Below are 19,500 nucleotides of genomic sequence, written 5' to 3' on the forward strand. Positions count from 1 at the left end.
AGGATAAGTTCCAAGAAGTGGCAATTGCACTGTTGAAAAATAGGCACCTTTATTTTGCAAATATAATGGCAATTTTCCCAATGAACTCTTCCTGTAAGAGATTAGAAGTATCCCTGATTCTCTATCTTCTGGCCAAACTCAGACATTATCTTATTTCTAAAATTTTGGGTAATTTGATAAGTGATCAAAACTTTCTTTAAACATTTCCACTTATTTCATTTTTTTAAATTTTTAAAAAAGATTTATTTGAGGGAGAGGGAGAGAGCGAGCGAGCACAAGCGGGGCAGGGCAGAGGGAGAGGGAAAGAGTCTCAAAGCAGACTCTGTGCTGAGCGTGGAACCTGACTCAGGGCTTGATCTCACAACCTTGATTTCATGACCTGAGCTGAAACCAAGAGTCAGACACACTCAACCAACTGAGCCACCCAGGTGTCCCTCCACTTATTTAATTTTTTAAAAAAACTGTCTTTCAACATAGCATGCCAACTATACACAAGTAATTTTTAAAATATCTTTTGATTTTTTTATATATTACCCATTCATTTCCTTTGCTCATAATCCTATAGATCTTATAGAGTATCTTATAGATCAGTAAAATTTGTACTGAGAATATTAATCCTTTTTCCTAGTGCGTATAAATTCCCACGTTCACTGCCCCGCCCACTGGCTCCTGTTTCCTATGTCTCCCAACTTCTTCTGTATGGAAATAAAAATGATCTCAACTCCAGCTAGAGTTTCGAGCATCTATACACTAAACAACGAGTCAATAAATCTGACAAAGGAGAGACAGCCACTAATAAAAAGGAATTAGGTGAGGATGGTATTAGTTTTGGAGTCTTCCGTCTACCAGACATGCCGGCACACATGTAGCCTGGCCTCAGGTCCCTGAATAGAGAAGTCTCTTTTCTTCTGGGTCTTTCCATTTACTGTGATTTAACACCTGAAACTCCTGGCTTAAACAACAGGAACTTTAGTGTCACTGGGCACTGAGTGGATGTCAGTAGGTATCTGAAGGTTCACAAGCCCGTTTCTTCATCTTCAAATGCAAGTAAGACCACGTATATCTTCACACATCTGTTCCACAGAGTAAATGTCTGTTAAATCCCTAGTACTAAGGATTTTTAAAACTAAGTACGTACTTCTTTAAAACATACTAACATGTCAATGAACAAAATAAACATCTAACTGTAATACGCACATGGTTTAACTTAGAATAAAAAAGGAATCTAGCTCCTTTTTAAAATTATTTACTTATTTTTTAAGTGAGCTCTATGACTAACATGGGGCTTGAACTCAAGACCCCAAGATCTAGAATCTCACGCTGTATGGCCTGAGCCAGCCAGGTACACTCCAAATCTGGCTCTTCTTGTTTAAAGACAACTAAAATTATTTTCTCTGAGTTCAGTCCGAGGTGGACTCTGCCACACCAAGCTACACTTTAGACATTCTTACAACAAAATGTGAGGCACCACATGTGAGAAAACCATGGAGTCCCTGGAGCTTTAAAGAGAGAAAAAAAAAAACAAAAACAAACCCTGAGATCTCAGAGTTTCTGTACAGGAAGAAAGGTTATATGATGTTAGCAAACTGTTACTGCAAACATCTTTAAAATGGTAAAATCCACATAAATGGAGATTAGGGTAAAGCAGTAGGTAAATTATGGAAAATGATGTGATCATTTAAATTGTAGGTAATATGGTAGGGGGGAGGCATAGGAGTCGGGGACTCTATTTCAACCGGTCCCCTGAACGGAGCTGGACATCTATCCATTCTAAACACCCACAAAATCCACCCGAGATGTAAGAAGATGCATCTGGAGCTCTACAAACAGAATGTCTCCGGCAGTTGGTCTCCAGGTATGAAGCAGGGAGCTATGATTCTGCGGGCAGATATAGGAGGATACACGGAAGGGCGAGGGAGCCTCAGTGATCTTGTGCTGGGAAGGCAAAAGCCTCCTGCACTGGGGACCTGGCACAGATTTTACAGACTGGAGACCACAGGGAAAGGACTTCAGGGCAGCCCCCCAGACTGAAACCTGGAACTACAGGGGCACTGGCAGTTTTAGAAGCACCAGGGCAGAGATGTACCCAGCCCTGGGAACGATGGCTGGGAGTGCTGCTGTGGGGAAAACAGCCCAGGAGGCTGCAGTTTTTAGCAGCACAGACAGAAACAGAAACAGTGTGGCCTGGAGGACTTTCTGGAGAACAGACTGAGGTCTCTCTGTTCTGAGACAGAGGACTGGATACGGTCACTTCTGCTCTGACTCTCGGAAGAGATGAGGAAAGCCGCTAGGGAAAGCCACCAGAGAACAAAACTCCCCTGCCCCCAAAACCGGTTTTCACTGAGTGCATACTGCCCCACAGGGGGGCGGGCAACTCTGTCCAAACAGGGTTGTCTGAGGAACAGTGCGGCAGGCCCCTCCCCCAGAAGACACACTGAAAGAACAAGAGGTCGACAACCCTAAGGTCCTTATAAAACAGGTATATCTTACTTGGGTTATGGTCAATAGTTTGGACTCTGTACATTCCATTCCCTCAACCACCCTTCAACAGAATGACTAAGGGGAGGAGCCCCAAACAAAGAAAAGAATCAGAGACTGTGGCCTCCGTCACAGAACTAATGGATATGGATATGAGCAAGATGTCGGAAATACACTTCCGAGTAACAATTATCAAGGAGATATCTAGGCTTGAGAAAAAAAAATAACGATAATATAGAATCTCTAAGGGCAAAAATGAGTTCTAATCAGGCCAAACTTAAAAATGCTATGAACAAAAGGCAGTCTAAAGTGGATACTCTGACTGCCAGGTAAACGAGGCAGAAGAACGAATTAGTGAGCTAGAGAATGAGATGATAGAAAAGAAGGAAACTGAGGCGGCATGGGAAAAACAAAAACCCAAGGGATCACACTGAGAGAGATTAGTGACTCAGTGAAACATTTCAATATTAGAATTACTGGGATCCCTGAGGGGTGGGGAGAGAGAGGGGGGTCTAGAAAATGTATTTGAGCAAATTGCAGCTGAGAACTTCCCTAATCTGGAAAAGGAAACAAGCATTCATGTTAAAGAGGCAGAGAGGACCCCTCCCAATATCAATGAGACAGACCAATGCCATGACATATAATAGTACAATTCGTAAATCTAAGATCCTTCAAAACAGCAACAGGGGAGGACATTTCTTACGTACAGAGGGAAGAACATATCAGAATAACATCAGACCTGTCCACAGAGACCTGGAAAGCCAGAAAAGGCTGGCAAGACACAGTTAGGGTATTAAATGAGAAGAACATGCAGCCAAGGATACTTTATCCAGCCAGGCTGTCATTCAGAATGGATGGAGAGACAAGGAGCTTCCAAGAGCAGTAGAAATTGAAAGAATATGTGACCATCAAGCTGGCCCTGCTCAAAATATTAAGGGGGGGGTTTCTATAAAAGGAGAAAGACCCCAAGAGTGATACAGAAATGTACAGAGACAATCTATAGAAACAAGAACTTCCGAGGCAACATGATGACAATAAAATCATATCTTTTGATAATCATTCTCAACACGAATGGCCTAAATGCTCCCATGAAATGGCACAGGGTTGCAGACTGGATAAAAAGACAGGACCCATCCATATGCTGTCTACAAGAGACTTGTTTTGAACCAAAGATACATCCAGACTGAAAGTGAAGGGATGGAGAAGCATCTTTCATGCCAACGGACTTTAAAAGAAGAGCTAAGGTAGCAATTCTCACATCAGACAAATTAGATTTTAAGCTAAAGACTGGAGTTAGAGATACAGAAGGGTCATTTTTAAAGGGTCTATCCAACAAGGGGATCTAACAATTCTAAATATCTATGTCCCCAACAGGGAAGCAGCCAACTACATAAGCCATCTGTTAACCAAAATAAAAAGACATATTGATAACAGTATGTTAATTGTAGGAGACCTTAACACTCCACTCTCAGCACTAGACAGATCATCTAAGCAGAAAACCAACAAAGGATCAAGAGCTTGGAATGACACATTGGACCAGATGGACCTCATAGACATATACAGAACATTCCACCCTAAAACAACAGAATACTCATTCTTCTCAAACGCACATGGAACTTTCTCCAGAATAGACCACATACTGGGTCACAAATCTGATCTCAATCGATACCAAAAGATTGAGATTATTCCCTGCATATTCTCACAACACAATACTTTGAAACTGGAACTCAATCACAAGAAAAAGTTTAGAAGAAATTCAAACACTTGGAAGCTAAAGACCATTCTGCTCAAGAATGTTTGGGTCAACAAGGAAATCAAAGAAGAGCTTAAACAATTCATGGAAACCTATGAGAAAGAAAACACATCGGTCCAAAACCTAAGGGATACTGCAAAGGTGGTCCTAAGGGAGAAATACATAGCCATCCAAGCCTCACTAAAAAAAAACAGAAAAAATCTTGAATACACAAATTAACTTTACACCTCAAAGCTGGGGTAGCAAGAACAACAAATAAAAACAACAAACAAAGAACAATAAATAAAGCCTAAGCCACGCACAAGAAGGGAAATAATTAAGATTAGAGCAAAGATCAATGAATTAGAAACCAGAAATACAGTAGAACACATCAACAAAACTAGAAGCTGGTTCTTTGAAAGACTTAGTAAGAGCGATAAGCCCCTGGCCATACTTATCCAAAAGAAAAGAGAAAGGACCCAAATTAATAAAATTATGAATGAAAGGGGAGAGATCATGACTAACACCAAGGAAATAGAAACATTCTTAGAGTGTTCGCTTCAGCAGCACATATACTAAAACTGGAAGAAACAATTTTTAGAAATTATCACCAACAACTATATGCAAAAAAATTAAGCAACCTAGAAGAAAGGAATGCATTCCTGGAAACCTATAAAACTACCAAGATTGAAGTAGGAAGAAACTGACAACCTGAATAGACCAATAACTAGTAACGAGATTGAAGCAGTGATCAAAAACCTCCCCAAAAACAAGATTCCAGGGCCTGATGGATTCCCTGGGGAATTCTACCAAATATTCAAAGAAGAAATAATACCTATTCTCCTGAAGCTGTTTCAAAAAGTGGAACAGAAGGAAAACTTCCAAACTCATTCTATGAGGCCAGAATTATCTTGATCCCCAAACCAGGCACAGACCCCGCCAAAAAGGAGAATTTCGGACCAATATCCCAATGAATATGGATGCCAAGATTCTCAACAAGATCCTAGCTAATAGGATCCAACAGTACATTACAAGGATTATCCATCATGACCGGGTGGGATTTAGCCCTGGGAAGCAAGTGTGGTTCAACATTCACAAATCAATCAATGTGACAGAACACATTAATAAGAGGACAGACAAGAACCATATGGTCCTCTCAACTGATGCAGAAAAAGCACTGACAAAATACAGCATCCTTTCCTGATTAAAACTCTACAGAGTGTAGGGATAGAGGGAACATTCCTCAATTCCAGAAAAACCATCTATGAAAAGCCTACAGCAAATTATCATTCTCAATGGGGAAAAGCTGAGAGCGTTTCCCTTAAGATCAGGAACACGACAAGGATGCCCACTCTCACCACTACCATTCAGCATAGTACTAGAAGTCCTAGCAACAGCGACCAGAAAACAAAAAGAAATAAAAGGTATTCAAACTGACAAAGAAGAAGTCAAACTCTCTTTGCAGATGACATGATACTTCATGTGGAAAACCCAAGACTCCACCCCCAAATTACTAGAACTCATACAGCAATTCAGTAATGTGGCAGGATACAAAATCAATGCACAGAAATGAGTAGCTTTCCTATACACTAAGAGTGTAACTGTAGAAAGAGAAATTAGGGAATCAAGTCCCTTTACAATAGCACCAAAAACCTTAAGATACCTCAGAATAAATCTAACCAGAGGTAAAGGATCTATACTCTAGAAACTACAGAACACTTATGAAAAGGCGTTGAAGACACAAAGAGATGGAAAAACATTCCATCATTCCATACTCATGGATCGGAAGAATAAACATTGTTAAAATGTCTATGCTGCCCAGAGCAATCTATACTTCCAATGCCATCCCGATCAATATACCAATGGCATTCTTCAAAGTGCTGGAACAAACAATCCTAAAATTTGTATTGAACTACAAAAGAGCCCAAATTGCCAAGGAAATGTTGAAAAAGAAAAACAAAACTGGGGCATCACGTTGCCTGATTTCAAGCTTTGCTACAAAGCTCACCAAGACAGCATGGTACTGGCACAAAAACAGACACATAGACCAGTGGAATAGAGTAGAGAGCCCAGATATGGACCTGCAATTCTATGGTCAACTAATCTTCAACAAAGCAGGAAAAAATATCCAGTGAAAAAAGATTCTTCAATAAATGGTGCTAGGAAAATTGGACAGCTATGTATAGAAGAATGAAACTCGACCATTCTCTTAAACCATACACAAAGATAAACTCGAAATGCATGAGAGACCTCATGTGAGGCAGGAATCCATCAAAATCCTAGAGAAGAAAATAGGCACCAACCTCTTTGACATCAGCCACATTAACTTCTTTCAAGACATGTCTCCAAAGGCAAAGGAAACAAAAGCGAAAATAACCTTTTGAGACTTTATCAATATAAAACGATTCTGCACAGCAAAGGAAACAGTCAACAGAACGAAGAGGCAACCCACGGAATGGGAGAAGATATTTGCAAATGACACTACAGATAAAGGGCTGACATTCAAGATCTATAAAGAACTTCTCAAACTCAACAACCACAAAACAAATGATCATGTCAAAAAACGGGCAGAAGACATGAACAGACACTTCTCCAAAGAAGGCATACAAATGGCTAACAGACACATGAAAAAATGTTCATCATCATTAGGCAACAGGGAGATTCAAATCAAAACCACATGGAGATACCACCTTACACCAGTTAGAATGGCAAAAATTGACAAGGCAAGAAACAACAAATGTTGGAGAGACTGTGGAGAAAGGGGAATCCTCTTACACTGTTGGTGGGAATGCAAGTTGGTGCGGCCACTTTGGAAAACAGTGTGAAGGTGCCTCAAAAAATCAAAAATAGAGCTATGACCCAGCAATTGCACTACTGGATATTTACCCTAAACATACAGATGTGAAAAGAAGGGCCACATGCACCCCAATGTTCATAGCAGCAATGGCCACAATAGCCAAACTGTGGAAGGAGCCGAGATGTCCTTCAACAGAAGAATGGATAAAGAAGATGTGGTCCAGATCCACAATGGAATATTCCTCAGCCATCAGAAAGGATGAACACCCACCATTTGTATCGACATGGATGGGACTGGAGGGGATTATGCTGAGTGAAATAAGTCAAGCAGAGAAAGACAGTTACCATAAGTTTCACTTATTTGTGGAACATAAGGAATAGCATAGAGGGACATTAGAAAAAAGGGAAAATGAAGGCGGGGAATTCAGAGGGGGAGACGAAGCATGAGAGCCTGTGGACTCCAAGAATCAAACTGAGGGTTTTAGAGGGGAGAGGGCCGGGGGGACAGTGAGCCTGGTAATGGGTATTAAGCGGGGCACCCACTACAATGAGCACTGGGTGTTATATGCAAACAATGAATCATGGAACACTACATCAAAAACTAATGATGTACTGTATAGAGACTAACATCACCATCATCATCATCAACATCATAAATTGTAGGTAGTATAAAATTACATTAAAAAATCCAAAATGTGGGCGCCTGGGTGGCTCAGTGGGTTAAAGCCTCTGCCTTCGGCTCAGGTCATGATCCCAGGGTCCTGGGATCGAGCCCCGCATTGGGCTCTCTGCTCAGGAGGGAGTCTGCTCCCTGCCACACCCCCCCCACCTGCTTGTGATCTGTCAAATAAATAAATAAAATCTTAAAAAAAAAAATCCAAAATGTACTTAAAGTATGATTAAAAATCTAGACATGTCAACTCAAATGAGAAGGAATGTGGGACAATTAAAACTGATTTGTAAACACATTTGTAATGTGGGAGTTGTTCTGTTTTTTTTTTAACATTAATTTTCACACTATTATTTGGAAATAAACAAAAAGCAAACGTCTTGGGTGCCCTTTTACCCTTCCCAAGCAGGGGAAAAATGCATCTGATCTTTTGAAATGAGACATCATTTCAAGGAATAGGAAGGCAAGCCCAGCTTACCTGGAACTTGGTCATTTTTCTCCTTTTCCTTCTGGGGAGAGGCAGAGCTCTGGGATGGCAAAACTGTGGAAGGGAAAGTCATTATGAGAGAGCTGCTAGTTTGTGTGGTGCTTTGGCCAACAGGAAAAGGTGCCTCTTTCTCCAGGCAGAACTTAAACAGGAGCTGGATTCCAGCTTCCCCTGGGCGCCCTCAGTCAGCTGCCTTCATACAAGAACAGTCCCTAACATAAGTGCTTCTGGTAGTTTCCAGAGCACTCCTGAGCCTGGGTAGGAGAGGAAATGAGAGACAGACAGGCAATATAACTTAATGGGGCCAAAGTAGCTGGGTTCAAATTCTGCATTTCTACTTATTGCTTTCTACTTCCTAGCAGCGTAAACCCTTAGAGAGTTATTAATCTTTCTGCGCCTCGATCCAGTCACATGTAAATGGGGATGATAGTAATGTCAGTATTCCCTATTTCCTGCAGTGTCAAATAAGCAGATGCCATTATGCTTCATAAAACTTCCCTTGCAGATTTGCTCAAAAAATGAATGTTTTAAGACACTCAGAATTCGGAGCCATGAGTTACCGTTACCCTAGGAAAGTCCAATGCTGATTGGTGATCCCACAGATAATTTGTTGTACTGCTAATGATAAACTGTCATGATTTCCCCCCCCCAATTACACCATTTTAATAGTTGTAATTACTTGAGCATGTTATTAAGCTGGAAGAGCCTCAATTAAGTTTCTTCTCCCGTATGCACGGAGGCAAATAATGACTAATAACCGCAGACTAAGAAATCCTGCTGCATTTAAACTAACCACACGCAGCTGCGGCACGTTGTGAACAGTTAAGGACTCGCTATGCCGCAGGCACTCTGCGAGGCCGTGCTCACGGCTGTTTCTCTGGGATGAACCACAGAGAACTTTCCCCAGGGTCCGGCTGAAGATAACTCTCCTTCCGAAGCAAGTGTCACGGAAGAGCCCAGGCGTGCAGGACCGGCCCCCCAGCGTAAATCAGTGAAGGGCCAGCGGAGCTGCAGTTGGGGCTCCGAGCCCACGCCCGGCTCTCAGGAGCTTCCCAACCACCGGGGGCCCGAGTTTGATGACAGAATTCACGGTCCCATCCAGTCCTGCACCAGGCACTGATTTCTAGCTTTCCTACCTAACCTCACGGAATTCTCAGAACACCACTGGGAAGGCACTAACGCTTTTTAGCCAAGGGGAAACCGAGGCAAGGAGCTGTCAAGTCACTCGCCCGTTGTTTTACCGCGAGGAGGGCGCAGCGCCGGCTGGCAGGTCCGGGAGCCGGGCCGGGGACGCGGAGAGCGCGGGAGACCTTCAAACTCCGCTCGCCACGCGCGCCCGCCCGACGCCGAGGCTCCGCGGAGCAGCGGCACTCTGCCGCCGCTGCCTCCGTCCCCGCCCTCCGCCGCCGGCCGCGACCCCCTTCCCCAGGAGGGAAGGCCTGCGGGCTGTTGGCCCCCTGCCAAGGCCGAGAAGGCTCGGAGGAACCGCAAGAACGCCGGGTTAACTCACCTCACTGCCAGCAACCTCGGCCCCGACCTCGCCTTCCTGAAGCGGAAGTGCCGCGGAGCCGCCGACTATAGCCAGCTCCTGGACTACACTTCCCAGAATGCCCAAGGGGAAGCGCCTCAGGTTTCGCGCACCTGCTGGACTACATTTCCCAGAATGCAGCTCGCGGGACCGTACTTCCCACCAGCTGGCTCTCGCTTCGGGCGAAGTTGCGGTTCAGGTTGAGTCCTTCCTCTGGCGCTGTAATCGTCAGATTTCTTTTTGTTTTATACATTTCTTAAAGCTCATGAGAAAGGAATTGCGAACTGAAGCTTACACGGTGAAGTTAACCAAGATTTTTAGCGGGAGCAAGGGGTGGGGGTGCTAAAAATGGAAAACGTAAAAATGACTTAGGCTGAACCTAAGTTCCTTAGGGAACTTTGGATCTCAAAGCTGCATCACATGTCAGCCCCTCGGATATCACCGTTACGACCGTCGATAATAAACGGAGTTTATTGCTAATCGCGGTGAGGGAGAACACCGCCGCAGCGGACACAGCAACTCTACGGGGCCACGAAGTCAAGGTTGGAATTCACTGAGAATTGCAAGTTTGGTTTCAATGCAACGAACTTGATTAGGTCTGCTTAAGGATCATGGTACTACAGTCCAGGATTGGGGGGAGCGGGGAGGGACAGCAAGGGTTTTTAGGTGCCAGGTGCTGCTGCTTGCTTTCGAAGAGACTTAAGGTTGATGGAAGATTGAAGATTGATGGAACCTGTGGAAATTCCCGTGATGAACAATCAAGAAGTTTGCTTGGACGGGAATCTCCTGGAACAGTAAAGGCGTGCTAATGACAACAGTTATGTTAACATAGACGGTATATTGTGGGAAGGGAGGGAGGTAGCTAGAAAGTTTCATTCTTCAGTGTCCAAGCTGTCCACGCCGTGTGTCTTGTGGGGAGGCAAGGGAAAAGAGATAAGGGGAATGTGCTTGACTCCTCTGCCACCTTTATTGTCCACAAGGCACCTAAGGGCTATCGACAGTTTTGTGGCATGAACTACTCAACCTAGTAAGCTGAGAATTTACAAAAAGTTGATACAAACATTGATTATGCTCCAAAGAGAAATGTCTCGAATTTCATTTACAAAAATGAGTTGTATTAAAAAACGATTCAAGTGACTTGAAAGACCTAATTGGCTTTATGTAACGATTCTTGAATTGAGCATTATCCCTTCTAGTAAATGGAAGGGAGCTCCCAGGAGCTGCACAAATTGTCCATACAAGGAGGTTATTAGAAAAAAAAGAAGGAAGGAAGGAAGAAAAGAAGGAAAGGATTATTTCAGGCCAGGTTACCTTGTCTTAGGGGAAGGCAGGGGGTCTTATCAGGCAAATTAGTCCACTCCTGGAATAGAAGTCTTAGTTTGCCACCTGGGGGCAAGTGGTTCCCCCTTCTTTCGTTCATTCGTTCGTTCCTTCCTTCCTTCTCTTCCTCTTTCCCTCCTTCCCTCTCTTTCCCACTCTTTCCTTTCTTTCCCTCTTTCTTCTTCTTTCTCTTTCTCTCTCCCTTCCTCCCCATTCCTTCCTTCCGTTCCTTTTTTCCTTTCCTTTCTAATAGTTGTGGCAGATGAAAATAGCTCTATTGCAGGGAATTTCAGAAAACACTGTGGTGTGTGCCTATGTAAAATTTAAATTGTTTTGTAATTCATGTTCAGCCTCAAATTATTTCATTACATACTTTTACTGTTCTGCTCCCGACATACATAAAGTGTTTTGTGATTGAATAACCCAAGTGAAACCAGGAAGCCACGATTTTTCTCCTCAGCTGGAAATGTATTTGTAGCTTTTTATTATGAAAGTTTTCAAACATATACAAAAGCAGAGAGAATAGTAAAATGTACCCCATATACTCATATCCCAAATTTAAGTTAATACCGTTATAACCATCTCATTCATATTTCATTTTTTAAAAAGATTTTATTAATTTATTTGACAGACAGAGATCACAAGTAGGCAGAGAGGCAGAGAGAGGAGGAAGCAGGCTCCCTGCTGAGAAGAGAGCCTGATGTGGGGCTCAATCCCAGGACCTGAGCCAAAGGCAGAGGCTTTAACCCACTGAGCCACCCAGGCGCCCCTCATTCATATATCATTTTTAATTTTTAATTTTAGTTACGGAATCTTAGAACAAATCCCTGATGTCATGTTTTTAACTCCTAAATACTTTGGTAACTATTTCCTTAAAATATTTTATTTCAAAACCACAGTATCATTATCACACTCAGTAATAATTGCCAATAAATCCTTCACATCTCTCACTACCTGTAGAACTGTGCACAGAAAGAGTTAAGGGTCTCCAGAAAAAGAAAGCGGAGATATGGCTTTCATGACAGAAGTTACTTTAGGCTCCCAGCTGTTTTCTGTTATCCCCGTCCTACTGGGTCTACTTGCCTTAGCACACCTCTTGCAAAACTTCCTAGGAGGTGTCAGAATTACAAAGAAATGAAAAAACCTCAGTAGTTGTGGATTTTTAAGGGAACAATGAGAATACAAAAACTAAGTCTCTAGCAGCCCAGGATATAGCCTAACCATATCAGAGACAATAAACCAGCAGTAGAACTCCAGGGCTGTTTCTTTCTTTCTTTTTTTTAAAGATTTTATTGATTTATTTGAGAGAGAGACACAGTGAGAGAGGGAACACAGGCAGGGGGACTAGGAGAGGGAGAAGCAGGCCTCCCACCGAGCATGTGGGGCTCGATCCCAGGACACTGGGATCATAACGTGAGCCGAAGGCAGATGCTTAACGACTGAGCCATCCAGGTGTCCCATCCAGTGCTTTCAAAAGCAAACAAGACCCCGAGTTCCTTACCCAGGATGAAGAGCTCAAGGCCTCCTCCAGTTTATACCGGCTCTCAGACCATGCCCATAGCCCCATACCCTTGTCCGACAGTTACCTCTGCTTCATTATTCCACTAAAGTCTTCACCCTCGAAGGAGCACACGATTCATTTACATAATATGGGACACCTGTATAGGCATGTTTTTTTTAAATAGCATGCGCAACCTTAGGCCCACCTTTGCATACAATGACAAAGCTCCCTTTGCTGAATATTCATCCTAACCCCTAAAAAGACACCTCTCATCCCTGCTGGGGGAGTCACAGCTTTGGAAGCTAGTCCCTGTGATCTCCTTATCTGCTGCAAACAAAACTTCCTTGGCGTGACAGCTCCACCAGTGTAGTCTCTACCTCTAACTCACCACGGAGCAAACTCGCATTAGTTTGGTTGCAGAAACAAACTAAAATGGGAGTCTTTTATGTCAGGGACAAAATGGAGCTGGTTAATGCAAGTGCAAAAAAGGAAACTTATAACCTAACCTTGAAGGAATGTACATCTCTTCTCAGAAATTAACAGAAGACACCAGCCAGTTCCCAAATGCCAGGTCTGTTCATGGCCATCTCTAGACCTCCTTTCCTTGACTCCGCTACCCTGATTCAAATAAGAAATCTGACTAGGCAACCAATGAACTAAAAAAAGCCAAATGACTTTCATATTTATCCCATAAATATCCCTTAGCCTGTGAACAACTCAGAATTCATTGTTTCTGTAGCCTTGAGTTTCCTGGTTTGCAGGTCAAAAGGCTTGCAGTAAACTCATCCTTCTGCTTTTGTTTTACTCAGTATGTAGAAATTGCCTTGACAATTGACATGCCCAAGCCCTATTCAAATTTTTCACCTCCAAAGTCTCTCATAACTGCTTTGTTCAAGTCAATGTCCAAACAGAATCCATTCATTCTATTTATCTGCTCAGGCACATTTATTCTGGAATACTATCCTACTGTTCGTTTTCTCAGACCTTTGGCCTGCTGAGGAATTGCGTCAGTTGTCATGATGTCCCACATCTGGGATATCTCCAATTATTTTTTTGTGTCATTAAACAATTTGTTTCCCTATCTTATGTGTTTGCTGTAAAGTTTATTATTATTGTTTTTTAGTAATCTCTACACCCAGCTTGGGGCTCGAACTCATGACCCTGAGATCAAGAGTTACATGCTCGGGGCGCCTGGGTGGCTCAGTGGGTTAAAGCCACTGCCTTCAGCTCAGGTCATGATCCCAGGGTCCTGGGATCGAGCCCCATATCGGGCTCTCTGCTCAGCAGGGAGCCTGCTTCCTCCTCTCTCTCTCTGCCTGCCTCTCTGCCTACTTGTGATCTGTCTGTCAAATAAATAAATAAAATCTTAAAAAAAAAAAAAAAGAGTTGCATGCTCTTCTGAATGAGCCAGGCAGGCACCTCTATTTCTTAAAGGTTTTATTTTATTTTTTTCAAGATATTATTTGAGAGACAGTGAGAGAGAGATAGAGAAAGAGAGAGAACGAGCATGAGGAGGAGTGGAGGGAGAAGCAGACCCGCTGCTGAACAGGGAGCCTGACACAGGGCTCCATCCCAGGACCCCGGGATCACGACCTGAGCCAAATGCAGACGCTTAACTGACTGAGCCACCCAGGCGCCCCTTAAAGTTTTTAATTCCATTAGTTAACACACACTATTGTATCAGTTTCAGGTGTACAGCATAGTGATTCAATTCCTGTAAATCTAAAGTCCTGATTAGATTTAAGTACATCTCTTTTGCCAAAAAGCCATGGGCGATGGACGATACTAGAAATATCTGAAAAAGATTAAGTGAAGCCAGTTCAAGTCCTGGGCAATGTTCCTCTGAATAGGAAAATAAATAAAAGCAAATATGTGAAAAATAATGGTTTTAAAGAAAAGAAACTTTTTGAGGATTAACCATTTTAAGATCACAGGATTCCTCCCCAAAGTAAAAATGTTTGATAATATTTGTTTTGCAGTTTCTTATATTAAACAGGATCAGTCTGATAAAAGGAAAGACAAAATGACTGCCAAATTAGAAAGTATAACAGAGGCTTCCATTTTAGTAATGGTAAAATAGGTAATTCCTATTAACTTAGAAACACACACACACACAAAGTCTATTGGTAAGCATCAGTAAGCTGACAGTGTGTACAGAATGAATAAGCCTGTAATTCAGGAGAACAGGGAAACCTAGAGAGAAAGCTGGTTACTGGGAGCTACTTTCCCCCCCAGGGGCGTAGGCCAGTTCTGGAAACAGTAAGGCTGAGAACAAAGACTCTTATCTTTGACATGGTCATGGGTGGAGGGGTATAAAAGTTTGAGTCCAGGACCTGCCAAAAGTAGGTAACTGATAAAACTCCTGTATTTTGGGGGTATTTAAAAGATTTTATTTATTTGACGCAGAGAGAGATCACAAGTAGGCAGAGAGGCAGGCAGAGAGAGAGGGGGAAGCAGGCTCCCTCCTGAGCAGAGAGCCGGCTGTGGGGCTCGATCCCAGGACCCTGAGATCATGACCTGGGCTGAAGGCAGAGGCTTCACCCACTGAGCCACCCAGGCACCCCTAAAACTCCTATATTTTGTACTGGATACCAGGAACCACTGCACCTAGGGGAAAGAGTAAATAGCCCATAGATCTGTCCTGGCAGGGATCTGAAGCCCAAATCCAAATTAGCTATATCCTTGAAGCTATAGAAAAAGAATCCTGAATTTGCTAATGCCCTCAGCTATCTGAGAGTCAAGTGAATATCCTCTTTGGACAAAAGATATCATCCTAAGCCTGAAATCATTTTGACAAATTTTTAAATACAATGTTAATATCAGACTATATATATATATATATTTTAAAGATTTTATTTATTTATCTGAGAGAGAGAAAAAGAGAGAGAGAGAGAGACCATGAGCAGCAGGAAGGGATAGAGGGAGAGGGAGAAACATGCTCCCCGCTGAGCAAGGAGCCAGACATCAGGCTTGACCCCAGGACTCTGGGATCATGACCTGAGCCGAAGGCAGACGCTTAACCCACTGAGCCACCCAGGCACCCCAGACAAAATATATTTTAAGGCAAAAAAGCACTGATAGACCACACAAAAGTTGCATATGTATGTTCATAGCCTATTATTAATAATATCCAAAAAGGTGGAAACTAGTGCCTATCAATGGATGAATAGATAAGTAAAATGTGGTTTATCCACACGATGGAATATAATTTGGCCATAAAAAAGGAACGAAGTGCTGATATATGGATGAACCTTGAAAACAGGCTAAATAAAAGAAACCAGCCCAAAAGGCTACATAGTATATGATTCCATTTACATGAAATGTCTAGAATAGAAAAACCCATAGAGACAGAAGGTAGATCAGTAGCTTCCAGGGGCTGGGAGCAAGGCAGAATGTGGAGTGACTGTGTGTAGGGATCGAGTTTCATTTTGGAGTGATGGAGATGTTCTGGAGTGAGAGTAATGGTTGCACATTCTATTAACATACTGAAAACCATTGAACTGTATACTTTAGAAGCATGAATTTTATAATATGTGAATTGTATCAATACAACCACTTTAAAAGCATTGCTAGAGAGACTCTTCATAGTGACAAAATGTTAAATTCACCAAGACCATAGGACAATTCTAAATTGTATGCACCTGTGTAATAAATAGTTTGGCTGAAATTTGTCTCCAGGTCCTGGAAGATAGGCCTTAAATCCTTAGAATCTGCTGAGTGATAGGAATCTTTCTTATTCGTGGTGTGTGTGTGGGGGTCCTTAGACTATACCTGCTAGCTTATGCTGGAAAGATGAGTTATGGGGAACCCCTAGATAGTCTATGATGATGGAATGGCTCAGGGTGGGGGCTGATCACACCAGAAAAACTAACCATGTGGTTCAAGGGTTGGGTTTTGAACTGGGTAATATTAATCTGTAGGGGGAAAGGAGGCTAGAGATTGAGGCACAAGACCAATGATTCAATCATGTCTACAGACACTGAGGCTTGGGTAAGCTTCCCTAGTTGGCAATATTCTGAGTATTGTCAAACATCTGTGTGCTGAGATGGCAACATGTCCCTCCCAGACCTCAGCTTATTTGTCTCTCCTTTTGGCTGGTTCTGTTTATATACTTTTGCTAAAACAAAACTGTAATTCGTAAATACAGTGTTTTCCTGAGTTCTGTAAGTGGTTACAGTGAATTATCAAACCTGAAGGATTGGTGGTCAGCTGGTCAGAAGTAAAGGTGGCGGGCGCCTGGGTGGCTCAGTGGGTTAAAGCCTCTGCCTTCAGCTCAGGTCATGATCCCAGGGTCCTGGGATCGAGTCCCGCATCGGGCTCTCTGCTCAGCAGGGAGCCTGCTTCCTCCTCTCTCTCTCTGTCTGCCTCTCTGCCTACTTGTAATCTCTGCCTGTCAAATAAATAAAAAAAAAATTAAAAAAAAAAAAGAAGTAAAGGTGGCAATGGTGTCCATGAACTTGCAGCTCTGGTGAGGACTTAAAGTCTTATGAGGACTGTGCCCCTAAAATATGCAGTCTGACTTACCTCTGGGTAGTTGGAATGAGAGGTCATTGTACCATGTAATAACACAGGGGCATACTTTGATGATCTCAGGGTAGGAAAAAATAAGCACATAAAGTTCCCTAATAATAAAAGGAAAGATTGCTATATTAGACCCTATTCAAATTAAGAATGCATCTGTTCATCACAAAACATTTTGAGACCTCATTTTAACACTGAACAAAAATACTTTAAAAATCCCATTTCTAAGACATTTGGGAAAGCAGGAACGCTGACTGGATATTTGATGATGTCAAGGAATGTTTTATGCATTGGGGCAGAGAGAAGGAGAAAGGGGAAAAGAAATAGAGACAAAGAGAATGTGTTGTGGTTATGTTTTAAGAATAAAATTCTTATCTCTTAGAGATACATGCAGGTGCAATGTGTGGAAATTGTGTCAAAATAATACAGGTTGGGAAAAGCAGGTGGAGATAGAGATAAGATAAGATTAGCCATGAATAGTTATTTGTTAAAACTCAGTAATAAGTATATAATGGTTCATTATATTATATGCATTTAAATTTTTTCTTAAAAAAAAAACAGGTCATAAGACAGTAAAGTGACAAAATGTTAATTTCACCAAGACCATAGACAAGTAAATCCAAGACCATAGACACAGTAAATCACAGGATGGGAGAAGATGAGTGCAGTACATATATCTGACAGAGGGCTTATATTAAAAATATAAAAAGAGCTCTCACAAGTCAGTAAGAAGAGGCACAAGCCAATAGAAAAACAATCAAGACACCTGGAAGGCATAATACAGGAATAGGAGTCCTGAATGGGTCCCTCTTCCCCCCGCCTCCTAATTCCCAGTTACCTGTATCTTTTGAGGCAGCCCACAGCTGCTGGGACCTGTGGGTGAATAACATTGCCAGCTTCCCCATAGCGCAGCTGAGGGAGCCAGAGCTTTCTTCCTCTTCGTCAGAAAAAGCCTCAGTGAGTGTCTCAAGAGTGAGGAAGTGAGGATGTCAGTGTCTAGCCTGATGTCAAGGTCTGAGAAGTTTTACTGTGCCCAAGAGGTGTATACATTCCAGTTCTAATTGTGATTATGTAATAACTAAATTTAAATCAATTGTTTGAAAGGAAGCAAGGAAGAAATTAAAAAAAAAAAGAGCAAATATCCAGAATGATGAAGTCTGGAAAGAATTATAGACTTGGGGCATTGAAATACTTACTTTTTTCCATTTGTTCCTTCATTAAACAAATATTTTTAAAAAGACTTATTTATTTTTGGCAGGGAGGGGCAGAGGGAGAAAATCCATGCCATGTCAGCCATGAATCACCTCCTCTAACTGAATCCCCCAACTCAGTGTGACATAAGCTCTGCTCTAAGCAAGTAGGGCCAAGAAGACGTTCTCTCTCCATTTCCCAGTATAGGGCTATCATTTCTACCCAGGAGGGACAGGCTAACATCATTTGTCTTTCCCTCCAGCTTGATGATGCAGAAGCTCTATTTCAGGCAAGTGTGGTTGAGAAGTCTGGGATTCCTTTCCACACTCAGTCCCCACTTGGAGTGAAGGTTCTTCTTCAGGTGTGGCAGACCAGAAAAATGGACCCTGATTGATCCTGCCCCAGCTTGCTCATGGGAGAGAAGTCTTACCTCAGGAGAGGCTAGCTAATAAACCAAGGGCTCCTATCTCTGTATAATACCCTGATTATAGAGAGGAGGGTCACTGTCCCAGCCCCCAGACCTAGAGAAGGGTGAAACATTCTGCCCAGGAGGAGAGGCAGACCATAAGAACAGAGAACTCTGCAGCTCTCTCTAAAGGGACTGGCTTTGTTTGAAAGAGTGTGGATGAGTTCAAGCCCAAGATCATTGTTCAAAACAAGGGAGATTTTGGAGAAGAGGAATTAAGAGGAGGTTAGTACTTCCATGGGAGCAACAATAGAAACAGAATACCTCTTAGAGGCTTGACAGAGAGAACCAGAGAGAGAGAGAAATGGCTAAGAAAAGCCCTCATCAGGTTGGGGCAAGCCTCAAAGTCCTGCAAAAGGGCCCATGGATTTACTGGTGAACTCCACCAAATATTTAAAGAAGAATTAACACCAATTCTTCACAAACTTTCCCAGAACACAGAAGCCAGGGATACTCTCAACTCATTCTATAAGGCCTGTATTACCCTGACACAAAATCAACAAAGATATCACAAGAAAACAAAGATTAATAGTCCTTGTGAATATAGATGTAAAAATCTTCAATGAAATACTGGATAATTTAATCCAACAGTACATAAAAGGGATTATACAGAATGACCAGTGGGATTTACCTCAGGAATGCAACGTTGGTTTAACATCTGAGTATCATTAATGTGATGTACCACACTGATAGAATAAAGGACAAAACCCACATTATTAACTCCTTAAACACATGAAAAGCAGTTGATGATAAAACCGTTTTAAGAACAGTCTATAGGGGTGCCTGGGTGGCTCACTGGGTTAAGCCTCT

The sequence above is a fragment of the Martes martes genome (assembly GCF_963455335.1).
Source record: "Martes martes genome assembly, chromosome: 17".
Taxonomy (NCBI): domain Eukaryota; kingdom Metazoa; phylum Chordata; class Mammalia; order Carnivora; family Mustelidae; genus Martes; species Martes martes.